Below are 20,918 nucleotides of genomic sequence, written 5' to 3'. Positions count from 1 at the left end.
TTAATGTCATTGTTTTATTTCTTCTTGGAGAAAAAAACTAAGCAAAAATATTCTTTACCATATACTCTATTTTTCCTAACATAGAAACCTTTGAGATCACTGCTCTGTAAACTCTAAGTTCCAACTTATCTGAGATATAACTATAACCAAGCTCCAAAGACAATGTTTTCTTTGATGCATGTTTCCAGTTACCCATCTACCTTAAATGGAGTCAACATGTTCTTCATTAACCTGGCTGTTCCAAATAATTGTACCAGAGAAAATAGAAGTTCCGGGCACAGTGGCCAAGAAGATGTAGCAGTAAATAAAACAATGATAGTGATGATTTTGCATTATCTAATGATAGATAAGACCATAAGACCATAGGATTCCCCAACATTGACCTCATTATCCTGAGCCTCCAGCCCTCCCAACCATGTCTTTTAAACACATCAGAGCACATTGAAGTTAACATGCTTGTTAAAAAAATATTTTTTTAATGAAGATATACACCATCTCCAAGATCTTCAATGAGATTAATGCCTTATTAGATTTGACATAGTTGCATTTAGCTTTATCAGCTTACTAGGTTAACTATCAAACATGTTGAATTTTCTAGAACTGAATGACATTAAGGTCTCCTTCCTGGACTTACCTTGTCATCATCATTGTGTCCAGCCCTCTAGATAATACATTGTCCTTCAGATCCACACATTCAACCTAGTTCCCAAGATCCCTAAGGCCCTCTTATGAATCAGGGCCCGTGTTGATTAAGCCTCTACAAGTGCTGTGTCCATTGAATACCTGTGGCATTGAAGCAATTTAAGTATAATGTATTTGCCTATTAGAATTATGTCCCCCAGAAAATGTGTTGTCCTTCATACCTATAAAATTGTCTGAACAGAATGTCATTGTGATTCACAGAAACACATGCCTCAGATGTCATCTGCCAGTCAGAGTAAGTCCAGTCAAGCTTAGAGGGAAGATTTATCTCCAAGTTGAATAAGAACCAATGTTATAAAAATAATAAAAATGTAACCTAAATGAAAATTTCTACACTGCTATATTCAAGCGGAATATCTCTGGACACAGATTGATGTCTTTCCTTCAAATCATCAAAGTATACTTGTTGGGAAAATTTCATAGCTTGAATCCATTCAATTCTTCTAAAAGGATAACAAATCAGGGCTGTCTTTGAGAACTGGCCATGAATTGGCACCACAACTGAGAGAAACAACTCTGAATATTCTCTTATTCTGATATGAGCTCTTTGAAGAGAGTGATAGTATCTTTCTCAGCATCATTCTCCATTTATGGGTTTCCTTACTTTCTGTGGCAGCTTTCCCTAATTTTCTATTTTTTACCTGTCATTATACAGACTTGGCATTCTGAATGAGAGTCTCTGATTAAGCCAATTGTACTGGCTATCCACAGGGCAAGTTTCAGGAATAGATCTATCAGAGTTTTCTTTTTGGTTTGGCCTCTGGAAGGAGCAGTATAAGGAAATTAAAATATAATGTGATTGCCTTTACCACTAGGAAGTTGGGTGCACATATCATCAATTCTAGTTTAAGCTCTGAAGGAAGGTCACTCTTCAGCTTACTCTTGTTTTATTCTGAGAAATTAAAATAGTGTCCTGAGAAAAAGTCTTCTTCTGCTGGATAATAAGTGTAGTCCCTCTCTTGGTGTAATTTTATCTGCCAAGGTAATGGCAAATATTTTGTGATGTAGGAGACAGAGAAAATCTTATGATCCCATGATTCCCCCAACACAGGTCTCCACTCCCACCAACACTTATGACAACTTTCGAAAATATTTGCTATTCACCATTCCTCACATTCAGATGAAGTACACATTCACCAGTTGAGGCAGCCAGCCCTTCATTCTCTTACCATCTCCTATTCGAGTTACTATGGCTGAGTAGCAAATTACTTCAAAGTTTACCTCAAGACTGTGAGCAAATTTCAGCATAAAACAGTTATCTATTATGCTCCTGAATAACATTGGTTAAGAATTCAGAAAGGACATAATGGGGATCATTTATCACTTCTCCATGATATCTGAGGCCTGAGAGGGAAGACTCCAAGCCTGGAGGCTGAAATCATCTGAAGGCTCTCTAACTCACATGTTTGAAGGAAGATGCTGGATGACAGTGGGAAGGACCTTGTTAACTTACCACCTGGGTCTATATGTGTAGACTCCCCAAGTTGTCTTCCTCATAGGATGGTGGTTGAGTTCCCAGGACAAATATTTTTAGAGTGAGGATGGTAGAATCTGTGTAATTTTTACGATTTGTCCTCAAAAGCCGAAGAGTATCCCTTTTGCCATATTCCAAGGGTCTAAACCAGGGGTCGCCAACCACTGGGGCTGCAGACAAGTAGTGGTCCACGGCCTGTTAGGAGCCAGGCCACACAGCAGGAGAGGAGCAGTAGGCGGGTGAGCAAGCGAAGCTTCATCTGCTCTTCCCCATTGCTGCCATTACTGCCTGAACCTTCCGCCCCATTGCTAGCATCACCACCTGAAACACCTGTCCCCAGTCCGTGGAAAAATTGTCTTCCACAAAACCGGTCCCTGGTGCCAAAAATGATGAGGACTGCTGTTCTAAGCAGTCCACAAGGCCAACCTCAGATTCAGTTGAGGGGGATATAAACCCCACCTCTCAGTGAAAGGATTGTCAGTAACAGCAAAAGTAGAACTTATAAGGGGTTGAGGGGGAAGGATGGAGTGGGAGTTTGGGCTTGGCAGATGCAAACTAGCATATATAGGATAGATAAAAAACAAGGTCCTACTGTGTAACACAGGGAACTATATTCAATATCCTGTGATAAACCATAATGGAAAAGAATATGAAAAAATATATATATCTGAATAACCTTGCTGTACAGCAGAAATTAACACATTGTAAATCAACTAACTTCAATAAAATATATATATATTTTTAATGTAGAACATGTAAGATGGGAGAGAGAGAGAGAGGAGACTAGAGAATTGTGGAAATCAGTGAAAGTCTAAAACATGGGTAATTGAAATTCAAGAATGTGAGGAGAGAGAATACAGAAAGCCAGTATTTGAAATGATAATGAACACATATTTCCAAAATCTGCTGAAAGATACTAGAAGGAAAGAGTATAACTGTTTTGGTAGTCTTTCCTCCAGCATCAAGGACACCTGAGGAGCCAATTCTTGATTGAATCTACCTTAAAACATCAACTCAGGGAACTATTAGGAATTTGATTGTATTGGCTCAGTGATAAATGAGAATCCAGCCCAGGGCTATGTACTGAATTAGCATCTGTATCTCATTGTCATTGTTGTTTATCAAGTAATGAATAACTGGATATGGTGAGATGCAGCTGCACTAGAAAATCGACATTATTATGTATCCCTTGAGAATTTTGCAACTAGCTAGTCACATAACCTTGAGGGAATAATGTGAGCTGCTAAGGAAAATTGCTGAAAGGAAACCATGGCTTCTTTGAGCGGACCTCTTCCTCAAGTTATGTTAATCTCTCATAATTACACACATCTAGACTGTAGGATATCTGGGCCTTTGGAAATAGCGACTATAGGTCTTAGACTTTAGCTATTCTATGTTGTTTACCTCACCCTCAGAGAATATTGATACTCTTAGCTTTTAACTAAGTACACTTGATATGGAGAGAAGCCTATTTACTCTCATGAATCTGATTGCCCATCCAAACCTATGACCACTGCTCCTTAAAATCCGAAAGAGCATTGCAGGTAGATTGCAAATAAAGGGAGGCATAAAAAGTAGAAAATGGCTCTGAGATATTATTTTTTGGTGCTGCCACTCTCTTAAGTGGTAATACATCCACTGACATGGAAGGCAAAGTAACAAAATCAAACAAAGAGAATGTTGAGACATATTTGAAATTGTGACAAGAAGAATAACATTCCTCCCCCACAAGATGCCTTTTCTATAGTTTCCTAAATCTGTGGATATGTTACCTTGTATGGCAAAAACATCTGCAGATTAAATTAAGAACCCTGAGATTTTCCTGAATTATCTGAGTGGGAATAATGTCATCACAAGGGTTTTTATTAGAGGAAGGCAGGGGGATCAGAATCAGAGAAAAAATATGATGATAGAAGAAGATGTCAATTGGAGTGAAGTGGCCATGAACTAAGGAATGCAGGCAGCTTCCAGTGCTAGAAAAGGGAAGTAAATAGATTCTCCCCTAGAGCTTCTTGAAGGAGTACACTAAGTCCCCTACATATGAATGAGTTCCATTCCGAGAGCACGTTCTTAAGTTCAATTTGTTCGTAAGTCCAGCAAAGTTAGCCTAGGTACCTACCTAAAATAGTTGGCTAAATAGTACTGTACTGTAATAGGTTTATAATACTTTTCACACAAATAATACATAAAAAACAAACACACAAAATAAATAAAACAATTATAATCTTACAGTACAGTACCTTGAAAAATACAGTAGTACAGTACAACAGCTGGCATACAGGGATTGGCATCGAGTGAGAGGCGAGAAGAGTTACTGACTGAAGGAGGGAGAGGAGGTGGGAGATAGTAGAGCTGAAGGATAATCAGCAATAAGAGACAGAGGGCAAGCTCTCTTTCTGCATGGCTCCACTTTCTCAATTATTTTGACTTTTGTTTCTATCATCACTGCTTGGCACTTCTTAGCAGTATCAGCTGTATCACCGCTGCTTTTATGCTTGCTTCCAGACATCCTGGGCTTGAAATAAAGATACCGTATTACTGTACTCTATACAGTACAGTACAGAAAAGTACACAAAAGCACACTGACTTGTAGAGGATGCACTCATGTGACAAATACACCAGACACATGAACTAACTTATGGGATTGGACATATGAACCCATGTTCACATCTTTGCAAGTTCACAACTTGAAGGTTCGTATGTAGGGGACTTACTGTATAGCTCTACTGATATCTTGAATTTGGCCAAATAAACCCCATTGTGCTTTTCTGACTTCAGAACTGTAAGATAATAAGCATATTTTTAAGACACTAAATTTTGGTAATTTGTTACAATAGTAACACAGTTGTAGCTACCAATTACATAAGATGGAATGCACAGTGATGAGTAGTGAGGCAAGACAAATGATATGTCTCTGATCTAACCAGTGGTAGAAGCTATGGTATCAGTAGCCATCACCCCATGCATGGACCTTTATTCAACTCTCTTTTTAAGAGAGCAAGAGACCATACTAGAACCTGGGTCAACCTGCTATTTACTATGAAAACATGGTCTTTAAGGGTATTAATGATATTTGAGTCATTTAAAAGGATAATGGTTGCTGCAAAAATAATGATAATGGAAATAAGAATGCTAAATTGAAGGGCAATATATATTTAATCAATAATGAAATAGTTAAAAAGGAGGAGATTGATGTGATTGTTACAAAAAGCTAGTGGCACATTATTGTCATCTGGATGGAGAAAAAACAACCCCTGGCAGGCAACAGAGCAGCTAAAAGAACCTGCCAAATATGTTCCCTTTATCTCATCTCATATACATTTAAATTCAAGCACATTAAGGGAGAAACACACACACACACACACACACACATGCACACACCCACAACACACACCAAGATATCAGAACAGGGTACTGAAGAAAATTAATATTTCAATGTGGTAGTAATAGAGGATGAATAGTATGATTTGAGGATCAATATAATTTCATTAAATCTCCAGCAAGGGCTCCAGTATTGTACACTATAATTAAAGTTAAACAGGCTGGGTAAGGAAGAAAACTTTTTGTGGGAATAGATATTGATACACCATATACTGGAAGACAAGGGGCTATGATCACATGATTAAAACTGAAACCTGGAATGTAAATTCATACTATGGCAGCTGTCACCAATGTTATGGTGAAAATATAGATTATCCTGTATCATGGTGTGGTAACGTCACCAGTACCAGAAGACATAATTGGAATGAATGAGACCATCAATGCAATAAATCATCATTGAATACTTATAGTTGGATATTGGGCAAGTCTAAACTTTGTTTAATTATTGTGCTAAATAAAAACTTTTTGGAATTTTTGAAAGCAGAAATTTTGTATTCAAAGAAGAATAGCAGAAGTAGGCATACTAGATTCAAAATATCTCCACTTACAAGAGTTCCCACTGCCCTCTAGGAAAACTAGATTATTCCTGAAAAGTAAATGCTCACTCTTATGACTTGAATTACATAATTTCTCTAATAGAATCTGCTGCCTGCTATGATGACAAGCTAAAGTGTAAAATTGACTGTTAGGATGTTGTAGAGTTGGCTAAGGTTTCCTTTTATGTTCTATCTCAATTTTGAAGAAAGCCAAGCACATATTCCTTTTAATTTTTGTTTTTTTCCTTTCTTTTCTTTTTTTGTCCTGTCTGCCCCCCCCCTCTCTCTCTCTTCTTTTTTCATTACTTTTTTACTTTATCTATCGATTGATTTAGTTTTAGTGGAAACTTCTGAGGAGATTATTCACTGCTCTTCTAATAGGGTGTCTGAATTTTCCAGTATACTGTTAGTGACCTGATGAAATGAGGCATAGACTTGATTGCCATCAAAAGTAAGTTGATTCATTACATTGATTATAATATAGCATTACCTTTTTCAGAAAAGATAGCCAAGAAATTTGGGAAATAGAATAAAGTATATGACTAATTTTTATAACATATGTACAATAAGCAGTGGGATACATGACTAATGGTTAATTATACCATCGAAAATACAGGGCCAGATCAATTTGTTAAATTATTAGGAATAGCTTGAGCATGGGTCACAGAAGACATTCCATAAACAGTACAGTGTACAAACTGTTTTACTTCATTCTTCTAACAATAAAGTGCTACAACACTATAGGAGGCTTTTTGGATTTTGATAGACACATATATATCACATGAGGATCTTATTAACATCTATACAAAAGTTACCAGAAAGAAATCTGAATCTGTGAATGTTTCAGAGCAAAAAGCGTTTTTTGAGGGACTTGCAGACAATTGCAGTGCAAGCAACACAATTAGGGATATATTATAATAATATACAAATATATCATTAATGATGATTTTATGGGGACATATTTTATCCATGAGGTGGTTGTAGCTCACATTCTGGAACCAATAGAACCTCAGAGGACTTCATTATCTTGGCGGAATGGTCTAAAACTTATGTTTATTAAACAAAACAAGCTAGTTTAACAATGGAAGCTTCCAAATCTCATTTCCATATTTAAATTGGTAATCTACCACCATTTGACTACAGAAGTTGAAGAATAAGACTTTGAATAGGCAGAATTAAGGAAGTATATGTGGCTGTACAGGAAAACTTAAATCTTGTCCCCAGGAGGTGATATTTGACTACTTAAGAGCATGTGACATGACCAAAGAATTCTTTCTTATGGCCAAGCAAATGAACCCTCCTTAGTTGGATAAATTAAAACAACACTCCAAAGGGAATCCAATCACAGAAATTACTGTGCAGAATATGTGAGGGGAATTAAATTTGATCATGTAGCTTCTTCCAACCCCAGGAAAGAAAAAAAAAAAAAAACTGCTTATACAGTTGGGGTTTAGAATTCAAAGGTGGATTTCCTACTGATCCTTGGAGGTTGCTATTTAGATATATGAAATGAGAAGGCACAGTGGTTCTTGGGCTATATAAGTTTGTGGGCTTAGCCACAAACTAAAGATGCTGATGCAATAAAATGCTGTTTAGAAATAATAAAGAAATGATGTAAAGACAAATCAGGAAATAGTTAACAGGAGCCTGAAATGGCTGCAAATGGATCCTAACTGAGAAGATACAGCTCTACATCAGGTGCTGCTTATCCTCTGATCAAATAACACCTAACAAAAGAAGTAAGTATTTAGAACAAATACTTTGTTATTGTGCCTCAAAGCAATTCATCAGGTTATGTCTTTATATTAATATAGACATTCCACTGGAGGCAACTGGACAAAAAACAAAACTGTTGTATAGATCTATGAGATCCCTTATTACCCCCAAGTATCAGTTAAATTGAGAGTTGGATGAGGAAATAAAACACCTGTTAATAGAAATTTAGCTGAAGAATAGTAGATTATATTTTGCAAAAAAAATGGTCTCTGTCTCTCTATCTTTCTTTTTCTATTGTCTGTGCTTCCATTTGGACACTTTCAATTGACCTATCTTACAATTCACCACTCTGTCTCTCTCTTTATTTTTTGCTGTATATAGTCTACTATTAAATTCATTTTAGAGTTCTCGATTTTGTATGTTCTAGAACATCTAGGTTTTTAAAAATTCACTTTATAGATTCCCGTTAAATTCCCTATGCATTTTTCTATTTTTCATATTTTTATATATTCTAGAACGTATTAATCAGAATTATTCTAGGTCCTTTTTAGGTAACCCCAATATTTGAATCATCTGTGAGTATATTCTTTTTTTTTTTTTTTTCCTGTGGGCCTCTCACTGTTGTGGCCTCTCCTGTTTCAGAGCACAGGCTCCAGACACACAGGCTGTGGTATCCTCCCAGACCAGGGCACAAACCCGTGTCCCCTGCATCAGCAGGTGGACTCTGAACCACTGTGCCACCAGGGAAGCCCTGTGAGTATAATTCTTTTTTTTTTTTTCTTTCATTTCCAGTCAAATGGTCCATGCTGTTTCTGTATCTTTTCAGATACAGTTAGCTTCCTTTGGGAATGATTAACATTTCCTTCTTTTAGGAAAGTAGAGTGGTTACTAGTCTCATTAATTATGGGCTGTCTTGAATTGAGTCTGGATTGCAATCCTTATAAATCTAGGTTTACCTTTGATTTGTCTTTGGGTTTCCAGGGTTTTCAACTATAATCCTCTTATATTTTGTGGACCATTGCTCTAGTGGTTTTCTTAACTCTAGTATATGCCTAATGAAGTTTTCAAAAATATCCTGTTTGCTTGTCAGTGACATTTTGCTAATGATTTTAGTCATGATTTCAAGTAACTTTAGGCTTTAGCAAATGTATTAAGAGAGAAGTAGTTATATCTTTGAAATCCCCAAGTCTTCACCAAATTCTTGTGGCACCTTTGTCCAGTCACAGTACTACCCTCTGGGCTATGATCTGGATCTTCAACCTCCTGCTTTAATCAGAATTAGGAAATTCTTTTAGAGTAGAAGCAGCTATAGCACACAGGTCACTATTCCAAGATTTCTCCTGCTCTATGCCTTTACACCTCTATTTTTTTTTTTTTTTTTTGCGGTACGCAGGCCTCTCACTGTCATGGCCTCTCCTGTTGCAGAGCACATGCAGGCCCAGCGGCCATGGCTCACGGGCCCAGCCGCTCCACGGCATGTGGGATCCTCCTGGACCGGGGCACGAACCCGTGTCCGCTGCATCGGCAGGCAGACCCCCAACCACTGCTCCACCAGGGAAGCCCACACCTCTAATTTTGATCTGCATTGTTAGCTTTCTGTCTCCTTCAAACAGGACAGATCTGTATTTTGTTGGCTTTTCTAGTTATTTTAGGTAGAAACACTGATTGGCTTTCAGAAACTTTATTTCATGAAACTGGGAAATATTTCAAAGCATAGTTTATTAGACTTTTTTCATGTAGAGGAAATTAGAAGTCATTAGAATCTCTTGTTAGAGCTCAATAGCATACTTGTGTATAAAAGATATATGTAACAACATAAACTGTATAGGTTATAGATACAATCTTAAATTGAAAGAAAATTAGGAAAAAAAGTGGACACAGAAATCTTATTTTCCCATTAAATAATTCTTGTAAAAAAATGTGTCTTTCACAGAGCCTAAAATACTGAAAGCCTACATACTGAAAGTATATGTTTAAATTTTTGACCAACCTGTCTGCCTGGCCAAACATTAGATGGTTACTAATGACACAATGCATGGTGCATAATAAAAGCAAACAGCTGAGGTGGGTTTTTTTGTGCATGTGCTTTGGTTTTTGTTTTTTAGTTTTTTTCTGTAGATTTTTGTTTTTATTTTTTTCTGATGAAAATATGTAACAGCAAAGTGTTTAGATTAAAAAAACCCTGAGTTTCTGCTATTCAAAAAATGGCAATAAATTTTTTATCTTATTTGATTGTAAATATAGATTTCCATAATAATAATATATATTATACACATTATTTCAATTATAAAACATTATTCACAGGAATATTTTACCCAAAAGTCTTATTAAATATAAGGGTTTATATTCTAATTATCTTAATTCTAGCATTTGATTCTTAATAAGAGATAATGATATATTCTTATTTTTTCTTATTTATTTCAAATATTATTGTCTCTAATGCATTTTATTTTTAGTTTCTCACTGTGTAAAACATAAGAACAATATTGAAATATATCCTAAATTATTTTTTCTAAAGTAGCCATATTGTATTATTATTACTTATTATCATTAATATTATAGTTATTCCTTTTTGACCACCAAGAAAGGAGGCAAATCAAACAATGAGTAATTAAAATACCTTCCCACTTGATCCAATCTAATCAACCACTAGACCAAATGTCCAGCATTTTTGGGAAGTAAATCATATTAGATTAGAATTGAAACACATTGCTGTGTTGTAATACCCTGGTCCTTAATTAAATTCATAGCATCTTCCTTGAAACAGGAAAAGTTTAATCCATGTGTTCTGACTGAAAGTGGGGCATACAAAAGTCCCAGTGTGGGCTATTATCTGATCCATTATGATGGCAGGTTTTTTGTTAAAAGTTGATTTGTAGGCTAATTTGGAAATTCTTAAGTGAATTATTTCAGCATGTTATCAAAAAGTGGCCTTGGGCTATTGCAAATTATGATAGCAGAATTATTATCATAGGGAGATAAATTTTGTTTGTCTGAATTCTGTTCCTGGCTATTTTGTGGGTACTTATTCAGATTAGCATCATCTCTGTGTTAGCAAATAGCACATGTGGCCATTTTACGTGTCACTAAAAAGGCAAAAATAATACTTATTAAATGGTCAGGTTATTTAATCAATAGACATTCAGATAACAGAGACCAGAGAAATCATAATACAGTACTACACTTTAAATTTCTTGATTTAAATAAATGCCCTTAGGGCTTTCATCATTTTAATTAATTACCAAAAATTGTTACCTGTTCCATTAGTAAATATATGTATAGGAAAGTCAATTACATATTACATCTTAGTATTTCATTCTAGACTTGTAGAACTTACTCATGGTTTTTGTCTGTTTGTTTTAGTAATATAGGCCACTTAAGCAGATACTGTAATATCTATCTATCTATCCATCTATCTATCTATATGTATATAATATATAAATTATGTATTTCTAATATAGTTAGTAGATAAAAATGTTGCATATAAAATGTATCTGTTGACATCTCACCACTTAGTATTCCAAGGAAAAATTTCTAAACCTCAAAGATAATAATGAACAAGAGAACAATATTTTATATGAATTACCTCTGAAGTACTATTTCTAAGATATATAGTGTAGCCTCTACATATGAGATCAATAAACTTAAAAGAATACTCTTTCTCACTCATTGACTAATTTCATGTACTTTTTAACTTCTGTGTTTTAGTTCAGAGTAATTTACTCCCAGATTTTTATCAAGTTGTGTTACTTATGTACAAAAGCTCATTGTAGTTATCAATTAATGACCTGTTCTGGCCCCTTCAAATCTACTATTATACATTGTCAGAAATTATAGCTTTTCTCTGTACAAGATGAGTGCAGAGAGGAGGAACAGGAGGCTCTTCATTCTGGAATGTGTGGTTATCTTATATCAAGGTGTAGAGAGAAAATGAGGAGCTGATCGTGTTATTGGGGAAGGCTTTTCTCATACACTAAATGGAAACAAAGAAGACTAAAAATGTGGCTGTTTATCTATCACACAGAATGTCCAAAATATAATAACATAATTGAACACCCCAAAAGAAGTATAAAGAGTGTTCAGTTCACTAAATTAAACAGTAATATGCTGAACTATCATACAAAAATCACCTTGACTGAATTAAAAAGGAAAACATATTAATGGAAAAATTTGAAATCAGTTAAATTAAACTGTTTCTGTTTCAGGGTAATAGAAAAACTAATAAACTCATGATTAAAGGAGAATTTATTAACTGGAACACAGACCTTTTAATGAGAAGAGTAAGATTTTAATTTTTTTATTGTAATAACAACAACCTTTTTTGTGTGAATTCTGTGAGACTTATCAGTGTGGTTAGCTACACCCTGAAGGACATTCATGATAATCAGATATTTGCACTCCTCAGTGAAGGCTCGAACAGCACAAGCCCAGAAAGATGCTCAGATTGAGGAAGGGAGATGAAGAGATACTGGGGTCCGAAGGCCAAACCAGGCAGAAAAATGTGTCTGCTCAGTATTTGAGTGAGATTGAGATGGCCAAGTTGCAGAGGGACAACTAGCTGAAGAAGGCCAAGTATGACATCTAGGTCAACACCCTCTGAGCACAGGGTGACCTGGCCAATCAGCTTCAGGTGGCCTAGACTAAGCAGCAGCTGGAGGAGCAGGAGGCACAGGTGCAGTTCATGGAGCAGCTCATCAGGGGGCAGTGCAGGAGCAGGAAATGGCCTTGCTATAGCTAGAGATTCGAGTTCAGAATATATTTGTGTGGATTTTTTTTCCCCATTTAAGTGCTTTATTGATTCCCTTATACTGTTTTCAATTCATGATGCATTTTTGTAACAAGAGGCCTATACACTGAAAACAGGGTAGGAAGAAGGGAAGAAATCAATATCAGAAGATGCCTTCTAGAATCTTAGTTAAAGTCTTTGAATGAAAAAGTAAACTTCTAGTTAGCTCAAATAGGATAAAAGAAATTGACCTGGTGAAGTCAATTCAAATGATGACAGAACACAAATAAGAAATGAAATGTTGGTCAAATAGGGGAGAAAAAGGAACACTTGTACATGCTTGGTAGGAATGTAAATTGGTGCAGCCACGGTGGAAAAGAGTATGGAGTATTCTTAAAAAACTAAAAATAGAACTACCATATGATCCTGCAATTTCACTCCTGGGTGTATATAAAAAAAATATTATTTCAAAAAGATACATGCACCACAGTGTTCATAGCAACATTATTTACAGTAGCCAAAAATATGGAAACAAGCTAAGTGTCCATAAACAGATGAATAAAGATGTGAGGGAGACCTTCAAGATTATGGAGAAGTAAGATGCAGAGATAAGCTTCCTCCCCACAAACACATCAGAAATGCATCTACATGTGGAACAACTCCTACGGAGCACCTACTGAATGCTAGCAGAAGACTTCAGACTTCCCAAAAGACAAGAAACACCCCCATGAACCTGGCTGTGTGGCTGACAGGGTCTTGGTGCCCCAGCCAGGTGTCAGGCCTGGGCCTCTGATGCGGGAAAGCCAAGTTCAGGACATTCGTCCATCAGAGACTGCCCAACTGCACATAATATCAAATGGGGAAAGCACTCCCAAAAATCTCAGTCTCAACGTTAAGACCCAGCTACACTCAAAGACCAGCAAGATACAATGCTGGACATCCTATGCCAAACAACTAGCAAGACAGGAACACAAACTCACCCGTTAGCAGAGAGGCTGCCTAAAATCATAATGAGGTCATGGAAACACCAAAACGCACCACCAGATGTGGTCTTGCTCACTAGAAAGACAAGATCCAGCCTCATCCACCAGAACACAGGCACTAGTCCCCTCCACCAGGAAGCCTAAACAACCCACTGAACGAACTTTACCAACTGGAGGCAGACACGGAAAACAACAGGAACTACAAACCTGCAGCCTGTGAAAAGGAGACCTCAAACACAGTAATATAAGACAAATGAGAAGACAGAGAAACACACAGCAGATGAAAGAGCAAAGCAAAAACCCACAAGACAAAACAAATGAAGAGGACAAGGCAGTCTACCTGAAAAACAATTCAGAGTAATGAGAGTAAAAATGAGCCAAATTTTTGGAAATAGAATAGAGAAAATACAAGAAATGTTTAACAAGGACCTAGAAGAACTAAAGAGCAAACAAACAATGATGAACAACACAATAAATGAAATTTAAAACTCTTAGAAGGAATCCATAGCAGTATAACTGAGGGAGAAGAACTTATAAGTGACCTGGAAGATAAAATAAGGAAAAAAAAGCTACCACAGAGTAGAATAAAGAAAAAAGAATGAAAAGAATTGAGGACAGTCTCAGATATCTCTGGGACATATTAAATGAAACAACATTCAAATTATAGGGGTAGCAAAAGAAGAAGAGGAAAAGAAAGGGACTGAAAACATTTGAAGAATTATAGTTGAAAATTTCTCTAATATAGGAAAGGAAATAAACAATCAAGTCCAGAAATGCAAAGATTACTACACAGGATAAATCCAAGGAGAAACATGCCAAGACATATATTAATCAAACTATAAAAAATTACATACAAAGAAAAAATACTAAAAGCAGCAAGGAAAAGGCAACAAATAACATAAAAGGAAATCCTCATAAGGTGAATAGCTGATCTTTCAGCAGAAACACTGCAAGCCAGAAGGGAGTGTCAGGAAATAATTAAGGTGATGAAAGGGAAAAACCAAGATTACTCTACCCAGCAAGGATCTCATTCAGATTCGATGGAGAAATTAAAACCTTTACAGACAAGGAAAAGATAAGAGAATTCAGCACCACCAAACCAGCTTTACAACAAATGCTAAAGGAACTTCTCTAGGCAGGAAACACAAGAGAAGGAAAAGACATACAATAACAAACCCCAAACAATTAAGAAAATGGTAAGAGGAACATATATATCAATAAATATGTTAAATGTAAATTGATTCAATGTTCCAGCCAAAAGACATAGATTGGCTGAATGGATGTAAAAACAAGAGCTGTATATATGCTGTCTACAAGAGACCCACTTCAGACCTAGGGACACATACAGACTGAAAGTGAGGGGATGGAAAAATATATTCCATGAAAATGGAAATCAAAAGAAAGCTGGAGCAGAATTCTCATATCAGACAAAATAGACTTTAAAATAAAGACTATTACACAAGACAAAGAAGGACACTACATAATGATCAAGGGATCAATCCAAGAAGAAGATATAACAATTGTAAATATTTATGCACCCAAAGAAGCAGCACCTCACTACATAAGGCAAATGCTTACAGCCATAAAAGGGGAAATTGACAGTAACACAATCATAGTAGGGGACTTTAACATCCCAGTTTCACCATTGGAAAGATCATCCAAAATGAAAATAAATAAGGAAACACAAGCTTTAAATGATACATTAAACAAGATGGACTTAACTGATGTTTATAGGGCATGCAATCCAAAAACAACAGAATACACATTTTTCTCAAGTGCACATGGAACGTTCTCTAGGATAGATCATATTTTGAGTCACAAATCAAGCCTTGGTAAATTTAAGAAAACTGAAATCATATCAAGTATCTTTTCTGACCACAATGCTATGAGGCTATATATTAATTACAGGAAAAATCTGTCAAAAATATAAACATTTGGAAGCTAAACAATACATTACTAAATAACCAAGAGATCACTGAAGAAATCAAAGAGGAAATCAAAAAATACCTAGAAACAAATGACAAAGAAAACACAATGATGCAAAGCCTACAGGATACAGCAAAAGAGTTTCTACAAGGGAAGTTTATAGCAATACAATGCTACCTCATGAAAAAGGAAATACCTGAAATAAACAACCTAACTTTACACCGAAAGCAATTAGAGAAAAAAGAACAACAACAAAAAAAAAAACCCAAAGTTAGCAGAAGGAAAGATATCATAAATATCAGATCAGAGATAAATGAAAAAGAAATGAAGAAAACAATAGCAAAGATAATAAAACTAAAAGCTGGATCTTTGAGAAGATAAACAAAATTGACAAACCATTAGCCAGACTCATCAAGAAAAATAGAGTGAACATTCAAATCAATAGAATTAGAAATGAAAAAGAAAAGCTAACAACTGAAACTGCAGTAATACAAAGGATCATGAGAGATTACTACAAGCAACTATAAGCAAACAAATTGGACAATCTGGAAGAAATGCACAAATTCGTAGAAAAACAAAACCTTCTGAGACTGAACCAGGAAGAAACAGAAAATTTAAATAGACCAATCACAAGCATAATTGAAACTGTGATAAAAATCTTCCAACAAACAAAGGCCCCAGACCAGATGGCTTCACAGGCGAACTCTCTCAAACATTTAGAGAAGAGCTAACACCTATAATTTTCAAACTCTTCTAAAATATAGTAGAGGGAGGAACACACCCAAACTCATTCTATGAGGCCACCATCACCCTGATACCAAAACCAGACACAGATGTCACAAGGAAAGAAAACTATAGGCCAATATCACTGATGAATATAGATGCAAACTTCCTCAACAAATTACTAGCAAACAGAATCCAACAACACATTAAAAGGATCATGCAGCATGATCAAGTGGGGTTTAACTCAATAATGCAAGGATTCTTCAATATATGCAAATCAATCAATGTGATACATCATATTAACAAGTTGAAGGAGAAAAAACATATCATCATCTCAATAGATGAAGAAAATGCTTTTGACAAAATTCAACACATATTTATGACAAAAACCCTCCAGAAAGCAGGCATAGAGGGAACTTTCCTCAACATAATAAAGGCCATATGTGACAAGCCCACAACCAACATCGTTCTCAGTTGTGAAAAACTGAAATAATTTCTCTAAGATCATGAACAAGAGAAGGTTGTCAACTCTCACCACAATTATTCAACATAGTTTTGGAAGTTTTAGTCAGAGCAACCAAAGAAGGAAAAGAAATAAGAGGAATCCAAATCAGAAAAGAAGAAGTAAAACTGTCATGGTTTGTAAATGACATGATACTATACATAGAGAATCCTAAATATGTTACCAGTAAACTACTAGAGCTAATCAATGAATTTGGTAATGTAGCAGGATACAAAATTAATGCACATAAATCTCTTGCATTCCTATACACTAATGATGAAAAATCTGAAAGAGAAATTAAGGAAACAGTCCCATTTACCACTGCAACAGAAAGAATAAAATACCTAGGAATAATCCTACCTAAGGATACAAATAACCTGTATGCAGAAAAATATAAGACATTGATGAAAGATATTAAATATGACACAAATAGATGGAGAGATATACCCTGTTCTTGGATGGGAAAAATCAACATAGTGAAAATCACTATACTACCCAAAGCAATCTACAGATTCAATGCAATCCCTATCAAAGTACCAATGGCATTTTTTCACAGAACTAGAACAAGAACTTTCACATTTGTATGGAAACACAAAAGACCCCGAATAGTGAAAACAATCTTGAAAAAGAAAAATGGAGCTGGAGGAATCAGGCTCCCAGACTTCAGACTATACTACAAAGCTGCAGTAATCAGGACAGTATGATACTGGCACAAAAAAAGAAATATAGATCAATGGAACAGGATAGAATCCCAGATATAAACCCACACACGTATGATCACCTTGTTTTTGATAAAGGTGGTAAGAATATACAATGGAGAAAAGACAGTCTCTGCAGTAAGTTGTGCTGGTAAAACTGGACAGCTAACTGTAAAAGAATGAAATTAGAACACGCCCTAACACCATAGACAAAAATAAACTCAAAATGGATTAAAGACCTAAATGCAAAACCAGACACTATAAAACTCTTAGAGGAAAACATAGGAAGAACACTCTTTCACATAAATCACAGCAAGATCCTTTTTGACCCACCTCCTAGAGAAATGGAAATAAAAACAAAAATAAACAAATGGAAACTAATGAAACATAAAAGCTTTTGCACAACAAAGGAAAATATAAACAAAATGAAAAGGCAGCCCTCAGAATGGGAGAAAATATTTGCAAATGAAGCAACTGACAATGATTAATCTCCAATATTTACAAGCAGCTCATGCAGCAGCTCAATATCAAACAACAACAACAACAACAACAACAACCCAATCCAAAAATGGGCAGGAGACCTAAATAGACACTTCTCCCCAGAAGATATACAGATTGCCAACAAACACATGAAAGGATGCTCAACATCACTTATCATTAGAGAAATGCAAATCAAAAATACAACGAGGTATCACCGCACACCAGTCAGAATGGCCATCATAAAAATATCTACGAACAATAAATGCTGGAGAGGCGATGGAGAAAAGGGAACATTCTTGCACTGTTGGTGGGAATGTAAATTGATACAACCACTAGGGAGAACAGTATGGAGGTTCCTTAAAAAACTAAAAATAGAACTATTATATGACCCAGCAATCCCACTACTTGGCATATTTCAAAACCATAATTCAAAAAGTCATCTACCACAATATTCACTGAAGCTGTATTTACAATAGCCAGGACATGGAAGCAACCTTTGTGTCCGTTGACAGATGAATGGATAAAAAAGATGTGGCACTTATATACAATGAAATATTACTCTGCCATAAAAAGAAATGAAATTGAGTTATTTGTAGTGAGATGGATGGACCTAGAGCCTGTCATACAGAGTGAAGAAAGTCAGAAAGAGAAAAACAAACACTGTATGCTAACACATATGTATGGACTCTATAAAAAAAGAAGAAAAAAAGTTCTGAAGAGCCTGGGGGCGGGACAGGAATAAAGACGCAGAGGTAGAGAATGGACTTGAGGACACGGGGAGGGGGAAGGGTAAGCTGGGAGGAAGTGAGAGTGGCATGGACATATGTACACTACGAAATGTAAAATAGATAGCTAGTAGGAAGCAGCCACATAACACAGGGAGATCAGCTTGGTGCTTTGGGACCACCTAGAGGGGTGGGATAAGGAGGGTGGGAGGCAGTCGTTAGAGGGATGAGATATGGGGATATATGTATATGTATAGCTTATTTGTTTTGTTATAAAGCAGTAACTAACACACCATTGTAAAGCTATTATACTCCAATAAAGATATTAAAAAATAAATCAATAAATTTCAGCCCAATTAAAAAAAAAAGATATGGTATATATACAGAAATACACACATGCACACCCATAGACACTCATGCACACAATGGAATACTACTCAGCCATAAAAAGAATAAAATGTTGCCATTTGCAACATCAGGAATGGACTTGGAGGGCATTATGTTAAGTGAAATAAGTCAGACAAAGAAAGGCAAATGCTGTATGATATCAGTTATTTGAGGAATCTAAAAATTACAACAAACTAGTGTATATATAAAAAAGAAGCAGACATATATAGAGAGAACAAACTAGTGGTTACCAGTGAGGAGAGAGAAGAGGGCAGGGTCAGGATAAGTGTAGGTGAGTAATAGGTACAAATTATTATGTGTAAAATAAGCTGCAAGTATGTATTGTACAAGACAGGGAATATAGCCAATATTTTATAGTAACTATAAATAGAGTATAACCTTTAAAAATCATGAATCACTATATTGTATGCCTGTGACTTATATAATATTGTACATTAACCATACTTCAATAAATAAAGAAATTAACACTATTAAAAAAAAAAAAGAAGAAGAAGCTAATGGGAGCCCAGCACTGCAAGCCTGAAACACCTCGTCAATACAGATAATTCCCAGCTGATAACACAGAGAGAGGCAGAAGATCTTTCTGTATGGATGCATGAGGAGACTGAGGCCTTTGCCCTAGAGGCCAGAGTCCCAGGCCAAATTTAAGCAGGTGGCCAAGAAAGCAGTAACTTTCCAGCTGGACCAGGAGGCTGCTCAGCTGATGCTGCTAGAGAAGGTGTCCCAGGTGGCAGGAAGGACCAGTTGTCCTTTGACATCAGCCAATAAGGTCACACTGGCATCCCGAGGAAGTGAGGCCATGGGAGTGGCCAGAATGACCTGTGAAGTACTGGACATCCTGAGCCACTGCCCTGAGAGTGTGGAGAGACTCACAGGTGTCAGCAGCTCCCAGCTAGACCACCAGCACTTGCAAACAGCCTGAGGCCTCAAATTTCACTGATGCCTAGGGTCATGGCTCAAGTTGCCTGAATGGTCCTCATTGCATGCACTTCAACTGGCCACTCTGAACATGTTCCTTGACAGCTGTTGTTCCACCCTCATCTCTCCTTGTCAAATTGTCTGTGCCTTGTCTCAGAGGGAAAGAGTTTCTCCACTTCCCAACTCTACACTCTCAAGACTTCCAGTCCCCTGAGGGCCCCATACCAGCCTTCTGATTATCCCACTCCACCCCAATTCATTTAACTTTAAATTTCCAGTCAAATTAGACTCTGAGCCTGTTGTCTAGAATTCTTTGCTGACTTAGGTTAAAGTATTTCCTGAAGGTTCTCAACTTCACTTACCAAATAAATTGCTGTTAATGTTTAAGGAAAAAAGTTTGGTTCATTTATTGCAACTAATAGAGTGATATGTAGTCTCCATTCAGTAACATACAATAAGGAAACAATTTTCTTTATGATGCTCTAAATGATACAAATGTGCTATTTTAGAGGGAAAACCCTTTCCTTCCATCTAATTTTGGAAGTCTTGGTATGAGATGGGGTCTAATTTTTCTAGTAAAAATTTGAAGATGAATATTTAATTTTTCTCCTTGTCCTGGTGTTAAGGTCACAGACAAATGAAGATGCTAACTAAGAATTTAAGTCTCCAGTAAATAACTTGAAAGCAAAAGGGCAGTTTACAACTCACCTATACAGCCATATTTCCACAAGCTACAGCAACAGTGACCAGTGGTGGTAGCAATTGTATCCAGCAGTAGCAATGAGTAGCAAGAAAAAAATGAGATTTATTTTCTTTTGGTAGTGTTGTTGATGGTTGTGTGTATTTGTGTTTCTTACCTAAATGTGGTTACCAGATAAAATACAGGATGCACAGTTAAATTTGAATTTAAGGTAAACCTCAAGTTCTATTTTTAATAAGTATACTCTGAATATTGCATGGGGCTACTTTTACTACTTCTTTGTTTTTGCTATTATTTAACTGAATTTCCAATTTAACTGG

At 36.1% G+C, this 20,918-nt stretch overlaps 1 pseudogene; it reads left to right on the top strand.

Moving 5' to 3' along the window:
• The first annotated feature begins 216 nt into the window (after nt 1–216).
• On the top strand, nt 217–19,902 carry LOC132477425 (flotillin-1-like; annotated as a pseudogene).
• Nucleotides 19,903–20,918: the final 1,016 nt, after the last annotated feature.

Source organism: Mesoplodon densirostris, chromosome 17, assembly GCF_025265405.1.
Source record: "Mesoplodon densirostris isolate mMesDen1 chromosome 17, mMesDen1 primary haplotype, whole genome shotgun sequence".
Taxonomy (NCBI): Eukaryota; Metazoa; Chordata; class Mammalia; order Artiodactyla; family Ziphiidae; genus Mesoplodon; species Mesoplodon densirostris.
Note: the sequence above shows the minus strand (reverse complement) of the source record. Positions and strands in the feature narration are given on the sequence as shown.